This window comes from Podarcis erhardii (genome assembly GCF_964252035.2).
Source record: "Podarcis erhardii genome assembly, chromosome: Z".
Classification (NCBI taxonomy): domain Eukaryota; kingdom Metazoa; phylum Chordata; class Lepidosauria; order Squamata; family Lacertidae; genus Podarcis; species Podarcis erhardii.
Genome location: NC_138504.1, coordinates 40,459,943 through 40,481,618, shown reverse-complemented (window position 1 = coordinate 40,481,618; position 21,676 = coordinate 40,459,943). Strand labels below are relative to the sequence as shown.

Here is a 21,676-nt window from a genome sequence, read left to right as displayed (position 1 = left end):
AATGATGGGTTGATTTCAAGTCTTCAGCACTCTTGGGAATGAAATCACTCTGAAGGACTGCAAAATCACTATTCCTCACCTTTCTAAGTACACCTCCTGAAAGGTAATGCTGCAGGGCTTGTGTGGCCTGAAAAGTAAATTAAAGCTTGAATGGCAGGATGCAACCAATTACTCAGAGCTGTGAAAAAGACTCAGAAGTGTTTATTCATAAAGACAGGCTTTAGCCTGGGCAGCTGCATTGCATTCACTTGAAAACAAGATTGCAATGTTACCTACGGTAATCTTAACCAGATTAAGCACTCCAAAAAAGCTGCAAGCACATAAAATTGCAATTGAAGATTTAGATTTAAAGTTTGCAGCTCAATTGGATAGAGATAAAGGGGGGGATTAACTATGTGGGATTCCAAAAAAAGAGGAGGGGGAGGTATGATTGCTTTTATTTTAAGTTGGTTTGACAGTTTGAAGATAGACCCCTGCCTTGCTCTCCCTGACATTGAACAGGCACACAGAGAATAAGAAACCAAGAGACAAGTACCAAGACACACTGTTGTCTGCTTTGAATACTACAAAACTAAAACATTTATGTTTAATGACCTACTACACAACTATTGAGGACTTAAATACAACTCATTTAATGTGCGATTGCCATATTTTGAAGAGCAAAAAAGAGGACACATTTGCCAACTTCTACTTTTAACTATGGATCGCTATGACAACTCTTATTTTACATACCTATGAAAAAGAGGACATGTCACAGAAAAAGAGGACATATGGCACCTCTATGAGGTGCGTGTAAAAGTTTGCTGAGTGTCAAAGTTAAAGCAAGGGTGGTTACACTACCTGGACGGGACAGAAAAAGGAAGCTATCTGTGGCGGCAACCAGATTTCTGAGAAGGCGGGCTGGGAAAAATTCTCGAGTTACTATAAAAGAGCTGCAGTAAGATTTGTTGGCAGCTGGCATTGAGGTTTCTCTGAGCACAGTAAGGCATGTACCAAACACAGGTTTCCATGCCAGAACTCCAAGATGTACACCACTACTGACCCAAACGCACAATAAAAGTCAGCTCCAATATGCTCAAAATCATATAAGCAAGTCACAGAAGTTTTGGGATTCTGTTCAGCAGTGGAACAGACTCCCACGAAAGGTAGTGCACTCTAGTTCTTTGGAGGTTTTTAAACAGCGGTTGGATGGTCATCGGTCATGGATACTTTAGCTGAGATTCCTGCATTGCAGGGGGTTGGACTAGATGACCCTTGGGTACCTTCCAACTCTAAGATTCTAGGATTCTGTGAAGTGATGAAAAAAAATTGGAACTTTTCAGCCCCAATGGTCAGCGCTATGTCTGGAGGAAGAAGAATGAAGCATAGGTTGAAAAGAACACACTGCCTACAGTGAAGCATGTTGGTGGCTCAGTGATGCTCTAGGTCTGCTTTGAATCCACTGGCACTGGAAACTTACAGTGTGTGGAAGGCAGGATGGATTCATTGAAGTATCAGGAAATCCTAGGAGGAAACATAATGTCGTCTGTGAGGAAGCTGAAGCTTGGGCACCATTGGAACTTCCAACAGGACAATGATCCCAAGCACACCTCAAATTCCACCAAGCCTTGATTGCAGAAGAAGTCCTGGGAGGTTCTGACTTAAACATCATAGAAAATCTTTGGAGGGATTTGATGAAGGTGGTTGCAGCACGCAAACCCAAGAATATTACTGAACTGGAGGCTATTGCTCATGAGAAATGGGCTAAGATTCCTCAGGAACACTGCTGGAAACTACTTTCTGGCTATGCATCTTGTTTGCAGCAGGTCATAACAGCAAAAGGCTGCTCTACTAAGCACTAAATATGCTTGCCATGGAGGGGCTGAATAATAGTGAGACTGGAAAAGCCAGTATAAGTTGCAATTTCAGCCAGATTTGGGGAAATCTCTTGAAGCATCCATTGTGTTGAGCTTTTTCAATTGCTTTTGTTTGATTTGCTCACTGAAAACAGCTGAAAGTCTGTAAATTTTGATAATAAACCTGATTTGCAATGGGGGTTGAATAATTTCGATTGCAACTGTAGCATCAAAGATATTATGCCTAAATGGCCGTCCTATTTCAGCAACTTCATTAAAGGGATACCCTGCCCAACTAGCTCCAACTAACACAGGTCTCCTCCTTTGCTCCATTCTTGCTGCGCAAAGGAAAAGGTACCGGTAATCACTTTGTCTCAAAGAAACCTCAAGTAACAAGGGCATGGCTTCCTATATATGTTGCATTATACTTAACACAGAATCATGCTCTTCTCAGGGGCTACGGTCATTATGGGAGAGTGATCTGGGTCTTTGGCTAGAGCAGTGGTGTGAAAACCTTTTTCAAAGAGGGCCAGATTTGATGAAGTGAAGGGTCGTGGGGGCCAACTGACCTTTTTTTAGGATTGGAGTTGTTGAGGTTTTTTAGGATTTTACCCCAGGAAATTAACTGCCACAGGGGCCGGATTAAACCGACCGGCAGGCAAGATTAGGCCCCTGAGACGGACTTTGGAACTGCCTGGGTTAGAGCAACAAGTATAGGAAGCACTGTAGTCTAAACTCCCACTTCAAATGATTTCTATAGAATACAGGAAGCCACACTTAAAACAGTGTTAAGATGGCATTGGACCCGACTCCATCAATCCATAATGTGGTTGGGTTGCTATATAGTTCAGAAATTCTGTGGACTCAGAGATTCTCTGGATTTTTTTTTACATATTTCCACCATCACCGATCAGGTACTGTCCGTAGACCTAGCCTGGTGTTCCTATACAGTATTTGGAGCATGGTACCAACACATCCATCATGCATAAATCTCTTGTGTTTATGCTTCTTGCCACAGCCAGAATGTCAGTGGCTTCCCACTGGAAATCCAATTCACCTCCTTCACGAGAGGAGACTAGGGAAAGTATGGGACATTGCACTGTCAGAAAATTTGACACACAAATGGAGGGCCTGTACTGGTTCTTCAAAAATAGACCACTTTTATTCAATATGGTGTAAGTTTTTTTCTCCTATGTTAACTGAATAGCCCACTAAACCCCGCGCTCTACAAATAATTATGTGGAAAGGCTTTATTTGGAACAATATGGACTGACCTTTTTCTTCTTATATGTAATAGTTGTATATGCCATTGCACTCTCAGTTGTTTCCTGGTTTTCCTCTCCCCTCTTTATTTTTCCTGTTTATTATTTGTTACACACACTTTTCTTATTGCATTTTGTATATGCTTATATCAATAACCATTCTGTATGAAACATGACAATAAAAAAACAACCACCATAACTTAGAATTGTACCTAGAAACAGACTGGAAGGCAGTGAAAATGATGAAACAGTGGCATGAAAAAATCATATTTACCTATTAAAAACATAGTTGCCCTATTTTGACTTATTTTGAAGTTTCTGGAGCTTTCCTCAAAGGTAGCCTCATGCATAATGCATTACTGCAAGCCAATTTCCAACCAGACGGGGTCACAGTGGGTAGACGAAAGATACTCTGAGCCATAAAGTCCACTTGGGCCTCAGGTAATAGTGCTTGATCTAAGATCACCCACAAAATACAAACCAGTTCCTTTAGGGACAGTACAACTACATCCAAAGCATATTGAATATTACTTAAGAAGGCAGACGAACCATCTGCCGACAGTACATCTATCTTGCATGGACTGAGTCTCTATTTATTGTCCCTCACCCCAGTTGATTATTGTGTACAGGCACTGTTTCAGAAATCTCACTACCACACATGGATTAAATTAAAAGAGCTGCAATGCAGTACTCTAATCCCCATCCCAGAACCTATCCACAAGAGTAACATGATCAATGGCATTGAAAACCACAGAGAAGTCAGCTGAACAGCTGAATTGTCAAATGTTCCAAAAAACCAAGAATGCCACAGTACTGGTGGCAGCTCATCTTTTTAAATTTCACCATGGTGATATTTCTTAGCAAGGGACAAACCTAGAAACACAGCAGAGCATCTCCTACTGATACCTGGGTATAATTTCAGGCTCTCCAAATATGATCACCTTTTCGAAACTAACAATGAATTTAAAAACTGTGAAGAAGATAATTTACTTATTCAACAAAACACCTACTGATTAATTTGTTATTGTAATTAAAAAAAGCATCAAACCTATTGAAAGACAGGGCATAAAATCTATTCCATTCAGACTGCAACAAATGAGAGAAAGCAGGGGCAGGTCAACAGCTCTGCAGAGAATCTAGCACCATCCTCCACCTATTTATATTAATCATAAAAGTTCAAGCACACATTTTCAATGGGCTTTTAAAGTTCAAGTACTCAGTTGTCCAGAACTGAGTGATAGTGTGCAGAAAGTTAATGGTAAAGGTAAAGGAACCATTAGGTCCAGTCGTGACTGACTCTGTGGTTGAGGCTCTCATCTGGCTTTATTGGCTGAGGGAGTCGGCGTACAGCTTCTGGGTCATGTGGCCAGCATGACTAAGCCGCTTCTGGCGAACCAGAGCAGCGCACTGAAATGCCTTTTACCTTCCTGCCGGAGTGGTACCTATTTATCTACTTGCACTTTGACGTGCTTTTGAACTGCTAGGTGCACAGGAGCAGGGACTGAGCAACAGGATCTCACCCCGTCACGGGGATTCGAACCGCCAACCTTCTGATCGGCAAGTCCTAGGCTCTGTGGTTTAACTCACAGCACCACCCGCGTCCATGCAGAAAGTTACATACTAGGTAAAAGCATAACTTTCTACAATACTGATCATTTGGGCTTTTGTTTCATTTTATCATTATACAGTGGTGCCTCGCAAGACAAAATTAATCCGTTCCACGAGTCTCTTCGTCTAGCGGTTTTTTCGTCTTGCGAAGCAAGCCCATTGACGGCTTAGCGGATTAGCACTATTAGCGCTATTAGCGGCTTTTAGCGGCTTATCGGCTTAGCGGATAAGCAGATAAGCAGCTTAGCAGCTTAGAAAAGGGGGGGGGAGGGAAAAAACCCGCAGGAACTCGCAAGACATTTTCGTCTTGCGAAGCAAGCCCATAGGAAATTCGTTTTGCGAAGCACCTCCAAAACGGAAAACCCTTTCGTCTAGCGGGTTTTCCGTCTTGCGAGGCATTCGTCTTGCGGGGCACCACTGTATACTGTTTTTGAACAAGAAAGATTATCAACGAAATGAAGTTTTGAGTCATATCATTAGTATTGTACTTTAGTCTTGTCATTATTACCAGTTCTAGATGCACCAAAGACATTTGTCCAAGTATGGTTATAATCAGTGCTTTTTTCCTTTAAAAAAAAGTTTAGGGGTACTCTCATTTTCCTAATCATTGAAATACTGCCCCTCAATGAGGCCAAACTTAGATTCAGAAAATATTTAGGGGTATGTGTACCCATGTCCCCCTAGAAATAAGCACTGGTTATAATTTCTTCTTCAGAAGCGTGTGAATGAATGTGGCATATAAAGCTGGCAATGGCACAATCACTGGTAGCACACAAGGGGATTCACGAATACAATGCCACTCACAATGGAGTTTGCACTGAAGAATTTCCCAGTTAATTGCCCTAAAATATTTCAACAATCCAGTGTTGTTTTTTAATTAGTTTTTATTAGTTTTTTGTGCTACAAAGCAAACAGATAAAGAGGGAACTGTGTATCCATTGTCTCCACTTTCAATTCATAGCCGATCGTTTACATTTGGTGAAATACATTTTTGTCATAATCTTACAGTTGCAGGGAAGGGGAGGGGGAGAGAGATGGGGATATTGTTCTTTTGTTCTAATGCCTATTCTTAGTGTGTGGGGGGGTTATGTCAGCATCACATGGGTAGGTCCTTTAGTTGTGTATTTATTCATTTTTATTGATATTGTGAAAGGTTACGGGTTCCTGAGCTTGGTTGGTTGTGTTTAGTTGATTGTGGTGTGGCTTCTTTATGTGAGGAAGGCAGGCTAGGTTGTTGGGTCAAGTTACCCATATTGATCTGTACAGTCATACCTCCGGATGAATACGCTTCAGCTTAAATATTTTCAGGTTGCGCTCCACGGAAGTAACAGAGCACGTTACTTCCGGGTTTCGCCGCTCACATGTGCACAGACACTCAAAATAATGTCACATGCATGCGCGGAAGCAGCGAAACGCGACCCGCGCAGACATGCAGTTGCGTCTTACGTTTTCTTCAGGATGCGAATGGGGCTCTGGAACGGATCCCGTTCGCATCCAGAGGTACCACTGTATGCTGTTGGAGGGGATAGGTTACTGTAATAAAAGGGAACCACACTGGGGTGAAGGCATCCTCCAAAGATTGTCCCCATGCTAGTTGAATTTGTTGGTTAACTTTTCTAGTAGGGCAGTTTCCCCTATGTTTTGGTCTATGTTCACTCCTGATAGGTCCTTCCACTGTCTAGTTATGGTATTTCTAGCTCTAGTTATGATATTTCTAGTAATTTTATTTCACAGTTTCTAATGTATAAAGTGCTCCTTTATCAAAATCATAACACATTTAACTTAGCAAGTTACTTTTTAACATTTCCAACATTTATTAAACCAGGAAGCAGAAAGTGAAATTAACTAGAGGAAAAGTGAAACCTGCTTAATTAAACCTACATATAAGCTACTTAGAAAAAGGCATACTGTACTGGATGTTTACAACTGCAGAAAATATATTAGTATCCTATTGACCTATCTATTGCAGTTGTTGTAAAGATTACTATAAATTTATGTGAGGCACTTTTAACATTTTGAAATATAACTTTTTTTATTTACAAACTAAAGATAAATGAACTATTTTCACACCAAACAATGGAGATTTAGGTTTGGCACAAAGTACATATGCTAATCATGAATCAATAGCATCTAGAGTATTAATCTTCACATACAAGCATTTCAATATGTGAGATAAATATTACTTGAAGCTTTGTGCTTCTTTTTACACTTAATGCTAATTACATCAGCACCAATAAAAAGCTTGGATCTTTACAGCACTGAAGAGTTAGATGCCACCTTTACGTCCACTTATAAATGCACTCAAAACAGACCAAGCATTACACTTAGTTTGCTGATATAAATCTGTACCCCAGATCTCAGAATCCAATCCAGCTGGTTAAAAGCATCCCCACAGCATGTCACCACCCTCCCCCACCCTCATAATTTTATGTCAATCAGCCTGGTTAAAGAAGAACGTTTTCATCTGGCACCAAAGGGTGTATAAGGAATGCACCAGCCAAACCTCCCTAGGGAGAGCGTTCCACAAATGGGGTTCCACTGCAAAAGAAAGAGAAAAAATCCCATTTTCGTGTTGCCAGCCTCCGGGCACACAAAGGAGGATGAGGCACACAAAGAAGGGCCTCAGAAGATTATCTCAGGGTCCAGATAGGTTCATATGGAGAGAGGTGGCCCTTGAGGTATTTTCGTCCTGACCAGTTTAAGGCTTTATAGGTCAAAACCAGCACTTTGAATTGGGACCAGAAAGTAACTGGTAGCCAGTGCAGTCGGATGAGGATCAGTGTAATATCCTCAAACCGTCTTTCCCTGATGATAAACCTGGCTTCTGAATTCTGCACTAGCTGAAGTTTCAGAACTGTCTTCAGAGGCAGTCCTACATATAATGTGCTGCAGTAATCTAACCTAGATGGGACGCAGGTGGTGCTGTGGTCTAAACCACTGAGCCTAGGGCTTGCTGATCAGAAGGTCGGCGGTGTGAATCCCCGCGACGGGGTGAGCTCCCGTTGTTCAGTCCCAGCTCCTGCCCACCTAGCAGTTCGAAAGCACGTCAAAGTGAAAGTAGATAAATAGGTACTGCTCTGGCAGTAAGGTAAACGGCATTTCCATGCGCTGCTCTGGTTCGCCAGAAGCAGCTTAGTCATGCTGGCCACATGGCCCAGAAGCTGTCTGGGGACAAACACCGGCTCCCTCGGCCTACAGAGCGAGATGAGCATGCAATCCCAGAGTCATCTGCAACTGGACCTAACAGTCACAGGTACCTTTACCTTAACCTTTAATCTCACCTAGAGGTTACCAGAGCATAGACCACAGTAGTTAGGCTGTCTCTGTCCAGATAGGGGCATAGCTGGGCTACCAGTCAAAGCTGATGGAAGGCACTCCTGAGCCTCAAATGACAGCAAAGATTCCAAAATACCCCCAAGTTGCATACCCATTCCTTTAGAGCAGTGGTGGCCAAACTTGGCCCTCCAGCTGTTTTTGGACTACAACTCACATCATCCCTAGCTAACAGGACCAGTGGCCAGGGATGATGGAAATTGTAGTCCCAAAACAGCTGGAGGGCCAAGTTTGGTCACCACTGCTTTACAGGGAGTAACCTCATCAAGTGGACTGCAAGAAGATCAAACCTATCCATTCTTAAGGAAATCAGGCCTGAGTGCTCACTGGAAGGCCAGATCCTGAAGCTGAGACTCCAATACTTTGACCACCTCATGAGAAGAGAAGACTCCCTGGAAAAGACCCTGATTTTGGGAAAGATGGAGGGCACAAGGGGACGACAGAGGACGAGATGGTTGGACAGTGTTCTCGAAGCTACCAGCATGAGTTTGACTAAACTGCAGGAGGCAGTGGAAGACAGAAGTGCCTGGCGTGCTCTGGTCCATGGGGTCACGAAGAGTTGGACACGACTAAATGACTAAACAACAACAAACCTCATCAAGAGCAGGCAACCTCCCACCCTTCAGGTCTAGGCAACCACCCACTAACAGTGCCTCAGTCTTATCTGAATTGAGTTTCAGTTTGTTGGCTCTCATCTCATCCATTATTGAGGCAAGGAAATTGTCCAGCACACCCACTGCCCCACATGCAAATGTAAAGAAATATAGCTGTTTGTCATTATCATAGTGCTGACAATGTACTCCATAACTTGGGATAACCCCACTCAGTGGTATCATGCCAATATTGAACAGCACAGAGGATAGAATCAAGAGCCCTGTGGAACCCCACTGTCAGAGACTGCCTAGATGAGGAGTGGCACCCACAGTGAAGGCTCCACAGGACTGAAAAACCAAGCAACACCCTTTAGGAACAACCATCCAAGTAGGACTGAAACAACCGCAAGGCAGTGCCACCCACCCCTAACTCAGAGAGCCACTCCAGAAGGATAGCATGGTTGATGGTATCCAAAGCTGCTGAGAGGTTGAGAAGAATTAACAGGGACACATCCTCCCCACACTCTCTCCCAACAGAGCTCATCATACAGGGTGAATAAAGCAGTTTCCATGCCAAAAACCGGGCATAACCCCAATTGAAATGGATCTAGAAAATAAAATTCCTACAAGAATGACTGGATCTGGTCCGAGACAACCCAAAATGTTGCTGGTCATTCTAATGAGAATCGGAATAAAACAAACAAAGGTTAAAGATCAACAATGTTACTGCCACAAAGTAAGGAAGTTAAGAGTAAGGAAGGCTGTGGATACTACTAATTAGTACACAGGCTCTGTACATCTCTGCTTTCTGAACTTGCTGCTCTCAATTTTCTTGAACATACCATGTCATACCACATCAGAAGCAATGGAAAGTAATACTTATTGCAAGAAGAAACAATAACACAACAAAGTTACATTTATAGCAAATATTTATCATTTTGACAATCTTAAAGATTTCCATTTCAGTAACCTCATAGGAGATATTTCCAATTTATATGTCAGATGAACATTTAGAAGAATGGAAGAATGCCCTGACAAGTTTATGTTTATGCTTGCAGCCACAATGGTCACTGTAAATTTATTTACATACATGTTCCACAAACACATTTGTGCTCAAAAAGCTGCAAAATAGCCATCACTGTCACTCCAGTTTCTCCCAAAGTACTTATTTCAAGAATGAAATTGCTCCAGTTACACATTAACATTTATCAATAGCAAACACAGTCATTGTTCCTCTGCCAGTCTACCTTCAGCAAAATTATATACATGTTCTATAGACCAATGAAAATGTAACACAGGGGGCTAGGTGTACTGGTGTGGGGTGGGTGGCAATATTGGGTAAAGAAACATGGCAATGACAAAGGCAAGCAAGAAGCCCTCACATGTCAGCACATGGGATAAGGCACACACTGGTTTGTGATTATATTAAATATATGACAATTTGCTTTTCTCTATGATGCTGTGGGTTAAACCACAGAGCCTAGGACTTGCCGATCAGAAGGTCGGCGGTTCGAATCCCCACGACAGGGTGAGCTCCCGTTGCTCGGTCCCAGCTCCTGCCAACCTAGCAGTTCGAAAGCACGTCAAAGTGCAAGTAGATAAATAGGTACCGCTCCGGCGGGAAGGTAAACGGTGTTTCTGTGCGCTGCTCTGGTTCGCCAGAAGCGGCTTAGTCATGCTGGCCACATGACCCGGAAGCTGTATGCCGGCTCCCTTGGCCAGTAAAGCGAGATGAGTGCCGCAACCCCAGAGGTGGTCACGACTGGACCTAATGGTCATGGGTCCCCTTTACCTTTACCTTATGATGCTGAGTAGCTACAGAGAACAAACATTCAAATCACACAGCTAGCAGGCAGAACTGAGCCCCTGCACCTCTGAAAGGGATGTATCAGAACAGTAGGCTATATATGACAGAGGTTGCAACAACCTCAAATAATATATTCTAGAGATACTGGATGCCCACTTGACATAAAACACAATGGCTCCAGTAAAATAACTAGTGAGAATCCTCAGCCTAAAAGGAGAATTTATATGATTCTGTTAGGTGGATGGTAATGGGCTCTATATGTGAGATAAAAGTCTGTTTCCCCCCTGTCATTGGGAAGATATATAAGATATAAGGATGGCACAAGTAGTGGGGGCACTGCCATGACAGCTTAACGAGCATTTCAGGGTTAGCCTTGCTTTGAGCTAATCATCTCAGGTGCTATTAGGTAAGGTATGGTAAAGGACCCCTGGATGGTTAAGTCCAGTCAAAGATGACTATGGGGTGCAGCGCTTGTCTTGCCTTTCAGGCCGAGAGAGCCAGTGTTTGTCCACAGACAGCTTTCTGGGTCATGTGGCATACGGAGAACCATGACAAATGTCAAGGCACTGGCTAAGTGTCAGTTATTTATTACTAAATATGAAACAGAGTGGGGTTTTTTGCCTTAGACAATCTTTAAAGAGTTGACAAATGGAAGCAAACAGTGGATTTAAAAAACAGTAGCAGAAGGCAGTACTATGAAGCCACTCTCTCTCCAAAATACTACACTCGAAAAAAACAACAACAACAAAAAACAACAACAACAACCACCTAACAACCCTGTACCAAAAATATCCACAACTGGAACTGAAGCTCTGGGGTCAGCAGGAGACTGGAGGACATGCGGAAAAGCATCTGCTGCTGCACTACCACATGCATCAGCTATTAGGGGGGAGGCTAAGCAGCCTAAACAAAGCACTGTTGCACCTCCAGTCTCTTTTCTGCCCTCTCTAGACATCCTCCTTGGGCTCCAGGGAGGGTCTCCTCATGAGCCACAAGGACTCTCCAGCTCGCTCTCTCCATTTTCAGTATGAATTAAACTATTAAAACTTTTATTGGCGCTGCACGTATATTTGGTCACGTGCAAGTCGATCATGTGCAAGTGGGGGGATGCCTGTATGTGTACTGCCTCACCCTACCATGCACTTTGAGAAAACATCTGATGAACCTGAACACACTAAAGGTTTATATTATCATTATCAACATGGTATTAAAAGGGAAATTATACAGATTGGTGGAGGAAGGCAGAAGTCAAAGCCAATCACCACATGTAGGGCTTGATGGAACCTCCATGGTCAGGGGCAGTATTCCATGAGATAAAGATGCTGCAAGGGGGCACTAGTAGGGAAAGTCAAAGGGCAAGGGCTGCTGCCTTGAAATCCAGCTTGCTGGCCTTCTGGAGGCAACCAACAGGTACTACATGAGGTAGGATGCTGTACTCTGATGTAGCAGGGCTGCACTTATAATTCTCATGAGAGGGAATATAGGTCAATGGAAGAGTCACTGTTATAATTTCCCTTTCCTTTCCAAACAACTCCTGTACAGCAATTCCACACATGCAAACACATACAACTGTAATAGTGTGTGTGTGTGTGTGTGTGTACATACCACACACATGCAGATACTATTAATTTTAATACATTTTTACAAGGATATAAAATAATTTTCTATGCATGCAATTTTTGCTATTGTGTGCCATTTATACAAAAGGCGCAAGATTGTATATAATCTCACCCTCAGAACTAATAACGTTTCTATACAAAAAGTACATGTATATAAATTTTAAAAATCATATTAACTTGCCTTTCACATAACCCTCAAGACAGCCAACAAACCCCCCCCACACACACATTGCTTTATGACGTAAAAATATGTAACATGGCTAGCTTCCTTGAGGCATGTGCAAAATACTACAAGATTTTATATAATACTATAAATGCATAGTATTTTTTAATATAGATATAACTGTGCACTGATACGAAAGCTTATCCCTACAACATAAACATGTGCATGAGTGTATACATCTGTCTGCAAGTATACCCTGGCCTATATAAACCCAATTTCAAACAGGTGCACAAGCTTATTCCTATAACATACAGAGCGTGAAATGCGCTGAGCGTATGCACCTGTTCTGCATGTATGGACTTGGCCTATATGAGCAATAAACTATTTGCATCCGCCACCGCCACCCCCCACCACCACCTTAAACGGGAAGTAGGTGCCATTTGAGAAATGTAAATGTGTCCACTAGACTAGAAAAAGGAGCTTTAAATCTTTCTCTTGGCTGTAATGAAGGCGGGGCGGCGGCGGCGGCTGTTGGGGGGGGGGGGGTTCGGCGGAGAAAGAGGGAGCTAGAAAGAGGCCCCCACACCTTTGGTGGAGTGAAATGGGGGTGCGTGTAAAATTATCCTCACCTGTCAAGATGCGGTGGGAGGGGGGCGTGCCGGCTTATAAGATCTTGGAGGGGTTTTTTGGCGCTTTCAGTCCTGAAACAGCGACGTGTCTAGTGGGCAAAGAGGTGAAGCGGGGGTGCTCGTCTGTGCGCCTTACCTGCTGGAGGGGCGGGGCTCGCGGCGGCAGCAGCAGTGGCCCCCACCTGCCGCCGCCCCCACCGGCCCAGAACGCCCGTGGTTTCTCCTCGAGGCCACCAGGGGCCCCCTTGACGAAGACGGGGAGGAAGAGCGAACGGGCCGAGCCGACTGGCTTTGGAGAGTCCCCACCACAGCCGCCGCCAGACCGCTTCGCTTCCTACGCCGCAGCGACAGCTGCCGCTGACGCCGACAAGGCCAAACGCGGCCGGGCGAGGGAGGGAGGGAGGGAGGGAGGAAAGGCGGGGTGACGAGAGCCGGAGAAGGGAATGGGGGCGGGGGAGGGGGGAGGCTGCTGCGAGGGAGACAAGAAAGCCGGAGGGCGCTCAGAGGGATGCCAACTCGGGAGGGCGGTGTTTACTCCGGGAGGATTGGCAAGCCTAACCGCCAATCCTAGCTCGGGCCGCTGCCGCGCCGCCGCCAGTCGCATTCGCGGCGGGTGGGGAAATGCAAATGAGAACCGAATGCGTAGGAGCCGCAGCCTCCTTGAGAGGTTTTTTTGTATTTTTTTAGGGGCGGGGCGAGCGCGCGAGGTCGGTGTGTCCGTTGACAGGTGGCAGTTGGCCCTGCTGAGAGGAGTCGAAAAGCCAGGAAACTGAGTGCGAAAGGGGAGCAGGGAGGAAGCTTGGCGGGTGCCCTGATGAACAGGCAGGCCTCCCCCCATGAAGAAAGGTGAGGCAACTGGATCCACAGGGGCAGCAGGTCCTGATGTAGATCACAAATGGACCATTAGGTCCATCTAGCAGTGTTTGTTTTCACTGTCAGCTGCTCTCCAGTTTGTTGCTGTTGAATTTGTATACCGCTGTTCGTCCGAAGATCACAAGGTGGTTCCCATAAAAAAGAATACTAAATAAGACAAAATACATAACAAAACATAAACCAATAGCCAAGAGTCTTTTACTAGCCATACCTGGAGATGCCAAGAATCTGAACCTAGGAACTTCTCTGTGCAAAGCAGGTGCTTTACCACTGAGATATGGATCTTCCCCCAATATAATGACCGGGATCCTGAGTTAGGAACCTGCCTTATATCAAGTCAAACAATTGCTCCATATAAGCTCAGTACTGTATTGTCAACACTGTCTGGCAATGGTTCCCCAGGGATTGAGGCTGGGACCCTTTGCATGCAAAGCATGTCCTCCATCACTGAGCCGCAGCCCTTCCCAATAACACAACTTGTTGTGTTAGGTCAGTGATGGTGAACCTTTTAGAGACCAAGTGCCCAAACTGCAACCCAAAACCCACTTATTTATTGCAAAGTGCCAACCCGGCAATTTAACCTGAATACTGAGGTTTTAGTTTAGAAAAAACATCTCATACATTAACATCTTTAGTCTTAAAAGAAAAACACAATAACAGAGCTTTCAACTGCTCACAAGCATATGATCCAAACAAAGTGAGGAAAGCAATCCCAAGTGCTTCATTGACTTAAAATTATTTGGCAGAGAATTCCACACTTTAAGGATTTCATTTTCACAAGATCTCTGTGTCCACCATGCAAACGGGAATTCCCTGCCTTTAAGCTCCAGCCCGAGCAAGCAAGCAAGCAGGTTCTCGGTGTGGCAAGCAAGCGTTCTCCGTGTGGCCTTCTGAGCATGTGCAGAGCGGTGCCCCCCCATCGCGCTGCCATTTCCTGAAAAGGCCTCGGGGGCTGCCCCATGTGCTAACCCTGCTCTCTTGCCCAACCCCAACCTGCCCCTATGCCCCAGGCACGCCTTCACCCGCTGCCCTTGGCTGTGGTTGAGCTCAGTGAAGAAGTACGCCAGCAAGTGGGAGGCGATCATGGTGCAGCAAGGCCGGTGGGGCCTGGAGCCTCGGTGCCGGGTAAGGGGTGACGAGGATGGGGTAGAGGCGGAGGTGGCCCTGCCTGGCTACCCAGCACTGGAACAAAGTGGTTTCTTGAGGCTTGCCAGCGATGCCATCCTCCCCTGCCGGCTCCCGCATGACGCATGTCCTGCCTGGCGTCTCCATTGGTGCCATTGGAGGAGGAGGAGGAAGGCTACTCAGCTGCCAAATTTGAGCTGATCTGCTGTCCTCGCCTTCTGCCGGCTCTGTGCTGGGGCGATGGCACGCGTGCCCACAGAGAGGGCTCTGAGTGCCCCCCTCTGGCACACGTGCCATAGGTTCGCCACCACTGTGTTAGGCTATACAGTCCAGTACATGGGCTTGATGGGAACCAAGGATTAGCCCACAGACCAGAGTCTTTTAATTTGAAGTAGAAGATCTACAGTTGCAATTATTCCAGATTGCGCCCCAGTTCCTTTTAAACACTTGTGATCCATACTGCTGTATGTAGTCACTCAAGTAGTTCCAGCCAACACACCTTTCCACATCAGGGCTCCACTTTCAGTCTTGGGCTGTGTACACACCATGCATTTAAAACATATTCTCCCTGTGCCCTCCCCCAAAGAAAAAGGATGGAAACTGTAGTGTGTTGAGGCTGCTGGTAGTTGTAGCTCTGTAAAGGGTACAGTCCCTAGGTTTCTTTCAGAGAAAATGTTCTTTAGGATTTCTGTCTAATATTGCTTCCAGGTAACCTGTTTATGGAGATTCACCCTGAATTGTGTGTGGGGAGATTAGACAACATCAACTACTTACTGAACAATCTGATGTTATACAGGTTATATACTACATTGTGTCAAACAACTGTTATCCCATATTTTATAATGCCTATACACATCACTTACGGAAAAAGTCTAATTTATGCGGAAAGCAGGTTTCTTGCCCAATGAACTTTAATAATGCAGCCTGAACTTTTTATTAATATTTTATTGAAATAATTTCGGTTACAAAAGATAAAGTAAGTGATGAAAGAAAAAAGAGAGAGAAAGAAAAAGTGCAAAAAATACAATAAGAAAAAAAGATATTGTGTAATATGGTAAACATAATTAGTTACATTTCCATACATTATTAGATAGATATAAATTACAGTTTCAGAAGTCCATTCGACTTCCAAAATGTTTGGAAACCAAAGTGTGCCTTCTGATTGGCTGCAGGAAGCTCCTGCCACCCATTGGAACTGTGCTTGATGTTCGGCTTCTGAAAATCGTTCAAAACTGGAACACTCACTTCCGGGTTTCAATGGTTTGGGAGCCAAGGCGTTTGAGATCCACGGTACAACTGTATTGTCAAAATACATATAACCTACTATATTTTGTATAAACTCATTCCAAATGTCAGTATATTTATCCAAACAAAGTCTACATCTATAAGCAATCCATATGTTGCAAGTGTTGTCATATCATCAATACAGTGGTACCTCAGGTTACATACGCTTCAGGTTACATACGCTTCAGGTTACAGACTTCGCTAACCCAGAAATATTACCTCGGGTTAATAACTTTGCTTCAGGATGAGAACAGAAACTGTGCAGTGGCGGCGCGGCAGCAGCGGGAGGCCCCATTAGCTAAAGTGGTGCTTCAGGTTAAGAACAGTTTCAGGTTAAGAACAGATTAAGTTTTTAACCTGAGGTACCACTGTGCACTGATTAAAGGAGATGATATATATTCCTGTGGGTTAAACCACAGAGCCTAGAACTTGCTGATCAGAACGTCGGCGGTTTGAATCCCCATGACTGGGTGAGCTCCCGTTGCTCGGTCCCTGCTCCTGCCAACCTAGCAGTTCGAAAACATGTCAAAGTGGCATGTCCGGCGGGAAGGTCAGCAGCATTTCCGTGCACTGCTCTGGTTCGCCAGAAGCGGCTTAGTCATGCTGGCCACATGACCCGGAAGCTGTACTCCGGCTCCCTCGGCCAATAAAGCAAGATGAACGCCACAACCCCAGAATCGGTCACGACTGGACCTAATGGTCAGGGGTCCCTTTACCTTTATATATTCTTCCAGTTCATCAATGCCAGTCTCTTAGCCACAGTTAGAGCACATAGAATCTATTTTCGTTGTCCGCTTCCAAACAATAGGTATATGGTTCAAAAGCATGTTTTCCTCTGAAAATTTTAAGTTTTTCCAAATACAGTGGTACCTCGGGTTAAGAACTTAATTCGTTCTGGAGGTCCATTCTTAACCTGAAACTGTTCTTAACTTGAGGTACCACTTTAGCTAATGGGGCCTCCTGCTGCTGCCGCGCTGCCAGAGCACGATTTCTGTTCTCATCCTGAAGCAAAGTTCTTAACCTGAGGTACTATTTCTGGGTTAGCGGAGTCTGTAACCTGAAGCGTATGTAACCTGAAGTGTTTGTAACCACTGTAATAATATTTATATAGTCCAGCACTTTCTCTCAAAACCTATTGTATAGAGCGCTGCAGGAACATATGTTTCAAAGAGGCAATATGCTTATTAAAAATGGAAATCGGATTTGACAAAATTTATCTGGCAAGGTAAAAAGCTGTGGATTAAATACAAATTACTAACAGACAAGAAGGAGCAGGGGGAGGGGGGTTGGGCTTCCAGACCTGAGAATATATTATGATGCCACATTCTTTAGCTGGATTAAGAACATTCTAGACTTAGAGGGCTGGAATAATAGATATGGTTGGCGTGCTTATCTAATTTACAATAAAGTGGCGGTACATAAAGAATTTCTAAGACATATAAATAGGACAAGGTCTGGGTGAAAAATCATAGGCTGTTAGAACCGAAAACCCCATAGTGGGTATCACCATTAGAAGTAAACACGGCAGGTAGACTTGCCACATACCAGCAACTTCTAAAAGAGGAACAGGGTCAATTAAAATTAAGATCGTATGAGGAGGCGAACCAATACTACACCACATGGTTACAATATCATCAAATTGCCCAAATATTTAATCAGGATAAAATAACAGATGCGCAATGTCATTTCTTTTCTCTGCACTCCTCCCAGCAGTTATTTTTCTTCTGGTCACTGCTAGGGATACATGACTTGACTGCCTGTCTCCAGGCATTGCAGTTGTCTGTAAGAGATTCCCACATGGCAAGGCTGATGTTGCCAGCCTTCAGGACACATTTGCAGATATCTTTGTAATGCAGAATTGGTCTGCCAATTGGCCTGGTACCAGAAGCCAGCTTCCTCTAGATATTCCATGGGAATCTTGCCATCTTCCATTCTGTGGACGTGACCAAGCTAGTGTAGATGTCACTGAGACAGGAGTGCAAACAATCTTGGAATGCGAGCTTGAGAGAACACATCTTTGTCTGGAATTCTGTCCTGCCATGTGATACCCCAAATCCTCCTGACGTAGCGCCTGTGGAAGGCATTGAGGCATAGCTTCTGGCGGTTGTAAGTTGCCCACAATTCGCTTCCATAAAGCAGTGTGCTCAACACACAAGCCTGGTAGACCTTCATCTTGGTATTACCCAGATGCTCCACGGAGTAGCGATATGGGGCATGGATCCAAATGCTAACAAAGCCTTAGAAATAGTGCAGAACAAGTTAATGGACTATACAGAACTAGATAAACTAACAGGAAGGATTCGAAACTGGCGGGACCATAAATTCACGGAAGACTGGAGTAAATTTACGGACTACTTGAAAAGTATTTGTGAAGATCAGATGACGTTTGTAGGTTTGCAAGAAGTTTTGTGACGAGTATTATTGGAAGTATTGCAAAAATGGAGAAGGGGAAGGATGATTTGTTAAGAGATGTAAAGGCAATATAAAGTTAAGAAATGCATAAGAAGTGGTTAAAATGGTGGCTCATCAGAGGTGCTGATGGAAGTCTAAAAATTGTATAAGTGATAAGCTTTGTGGTACATTTTATTATATATATTTATATATATATATGAAATAGTGCAGAACAAATTCCTCAGGAAAGTGCTCTTGCTCCCCAGTGGGACCCCAGCTGCTCTTCTCCGCGTGGAAGCGGACGTGACAACAATACAGGCTAGAACTGACTATCTGTGTCTAAACTATGTGAAAAGACTCCAATCTCTCTTTGGAGGAGAGATTCCCCGCTATGTCCCACACAGAACGGGAACAGACCAAATGTTGGAAGGATGTCATCCAACCCCTCTTGACCCAATATCAATTACAAGATCTTCAGGTGATCATGATGATGGATAAGAGGCACTTAAGAGATTGTCTCTTCAGGTCCAATGCAGAAAGGGATTTAACCATGATTGCCTCTACCAAAAGCTCACCATGGTTCCGACTTATCAAAACGGAGCACATCCGAGCTAGTTATCTGACAAAGCTCCCACTTGCCCTACTAAGAATTGCCTTTACAGAATTATGATTCCAATTGATGCCCTTGGCGGTGGTGGATGGTCGGTATGGCAAAGAACAGTACAAGGAGAGGCTTTATCTGTGTGGGCAACCTTGCAAGGAGAACCTATACCACTATTTATTGCAATGTCCACTATATATAGAACCAAGAGACTGATTTATAAAAACCCCTGCTTACGAACGGAACACACTCGAACAGGGTGCAAAGGGTGAAATGGCTGCTGAGTGATGCTGATGATTTCGTAACTTATAAAGTAGCACTATATGCGTTGGCAGCTAAGAAGATCAGGAGAAAAGAACTAGATAAAATAGTGGTTAATTGCAAAGGTGATTCAGACATTTAAGCTGGCACATTCTACCTGAGAACCCCCTGCTATTATATTGTATGCAACAAATAATTTCTAGGAGACGTGACCGTGGTTTATTGTATTTGCAGTGCCTGATGTTTTTATGGTTTTTATGGTTATTGCTGCTTTTCTTTTTGTTCCCTTTGTGAATGATGCCATGGCCTTTGGCTTGTGCAATAAAGTTTATGATGATGATGGTATTGGTTGTTAGCATTCCATTCTCCCATACCATTTTGGAGAAGCGAGTCATTGCCGTAGCTGCCCTGCCAATACACTTGTCCAGCTTAGCATCAATTGAGAGATCGCTGGTTATGGTGGACTCCTGGTAGACAAAATTGTCTACCACTTTGAGCATGTGGTCACTAATGCTGATGCATGGAGTGCTGGTGACATCCTGATCCAATATGTTGATCTTTGTTAGGCTGATGGTAAGGCTGAACTCCCTGCAGGCTTGGGCAAAACAGCTGATGAGTCTCTGTAGAGGTTCCTTAAATTGTGCTATCAAGGCTAACAACATCTCTTGGATAAGGATTCACCACACTTTTGTCTTGGTGCAAAGACAGACACTTGTCATTCCTTGTACGGCTGTGCACACCACCTTCGGTTGAGCTGAAGGCATGTGAGAGCAACAGAGAGAAGAATATGCCAAAGACTGTTGGTGAGAATACAGCCCTATTTCACACTGCTATCTGTAGGCAAGGCATCTGAGAACCATCATATTGGACAGTGCCACACATGTTGTCATGGAAGGACACAATCATCCTGTGGCATCCTATCTTGGATAGGATCCTAGCACTCTGTCTTGTTCAGTGTATAGTCCTTTTTGGCTGACGAGGTCAAAGGCCTTCGTCAGGTCTATGAAGGCAATGTACAAGAGGCATCTCTGCTCTTGGCCTTTCTCCTGCAGCTTGCGCAGTGAGAAAATCATGTGTACTGTTGACCTCTGAGCTCTAAAGCAGCATTGTGACTTGAGGTAGACCTTGTCAGCAAGTGCCTGTAATCTATTGACAACCTCAAGAGTGAAAGCTTTCCCCACAGTACTCAGCGAGGAGATCTCACAGTAGTTGTTGCAGTCTTGGTGGTCACCTTTGTTCTTTTAAAGGCTCATGATTTTGGAGTCACACATGTCTTGTGGCATGGATCCTTGTTCTCAACACTGCAAGAGGACACAGTAGAGGTGTGTCATGTGGGAAGAACTGAAGCTGGCTTTCAGAACTTCTGTTGGGATTCCTTTCTTTCCTGGGGCTTTACCATGTACCTGAGCATTGATGGCATTCTTCAGCTTGTCATGGGATCATACTCACCATCATACTATTAATTTCTGGTTAAATAATTGGTTGTTTTGTCTTTGAAAGCTGTTGTGTTGCATCCAGAGGCTTCCACCTTGTTACAGCACACTCTTTCACTTTCTGAAAGCCTATACCAAGGACACTGGGAATCAACCACCAATCAACAGCAACTATATTCTTCTGTTTTCTGTCTCCATGTCAGAACAATGTTTTAAACAAATCTATTACCTTCAGAGAATGCTTTCCACATTAATTTGTCTACTACAGAAACCCTGCATATTACTATGGATCCTGGGGCATATTCTAGAGTGCACACTTCACTAGCAAGGCCTCTTAGGCTTCACAGTTGCCCCACAGGAATGGAGAGAGTGTCCAAGAAAACATCCAATAGTCCTGTTGTCTTGGAGGGGAAGATCAGTAGCACTGAGCAAGAGATCTTTCAAAGAACTTTGGCTGCTATTATTGGCCTTGGGGAACTCCAGGTTCTTCAGAGAAGAGTTTGAAAGCATGAGAAAGTCAGAAACTGCATCAATTAATGGTAATCCATTTGTAAAACAGCCGCCTGAAGCTTCATGGTCAGGGCCCACTTCAATTCAGAAGCGGGGGCAGGGTCACGTCAGAAACAAGGGGGACCAAAACTTAAAGAAAACTTCAAAAACCTCCCAATTTATAATAAAAAGACTGACAGGTCAACTGATTGTGTTGTTGCTAGCTTTATCAAACAGCAGGGATAGGGAACCTGTGGTTCTCCAGATGTTGTTGGACTTCAAGTCCTATCAGTCCCAGCAAGCACAGCCCAATGGTCAACATCATCTGAAGGACTTTAGATTCCCCACCTTTGCCTTAAGGCAGGAATGT

The 21,676-nt window shown here is 44.1% G+C and overlaps 1 protein-coding gene across 8 annotated transcripts in view; it reads right to left on the bottom strand.

The window, feature by feature from the left end:
• RALGPS1 (Ral GEF with PH domain and SH3 binding motif 1) overlaps positions 1–13,437 on the bottom strand; it is a 232,575-nt gene extending 219,138 nt beyond the window's left edge. For 3 of the 8 annotated variants that reach the window (XM_081847627.1, XM_081847632.1, XM_081847630.1), the window contains exon 1: positions 12,986–13,435. The gene's annotated coding sequence lies outside the window, so the exon portion shown is untranslated. The other 5 variants (XM_081847633.1, XM_081847634.1, XM_081847628.1 and 2 more) reach the window with 3 other exon arrangements.
• Between the last annotated feature and the right edge of the window lie 8,239 nt (positions 13,438–21,676).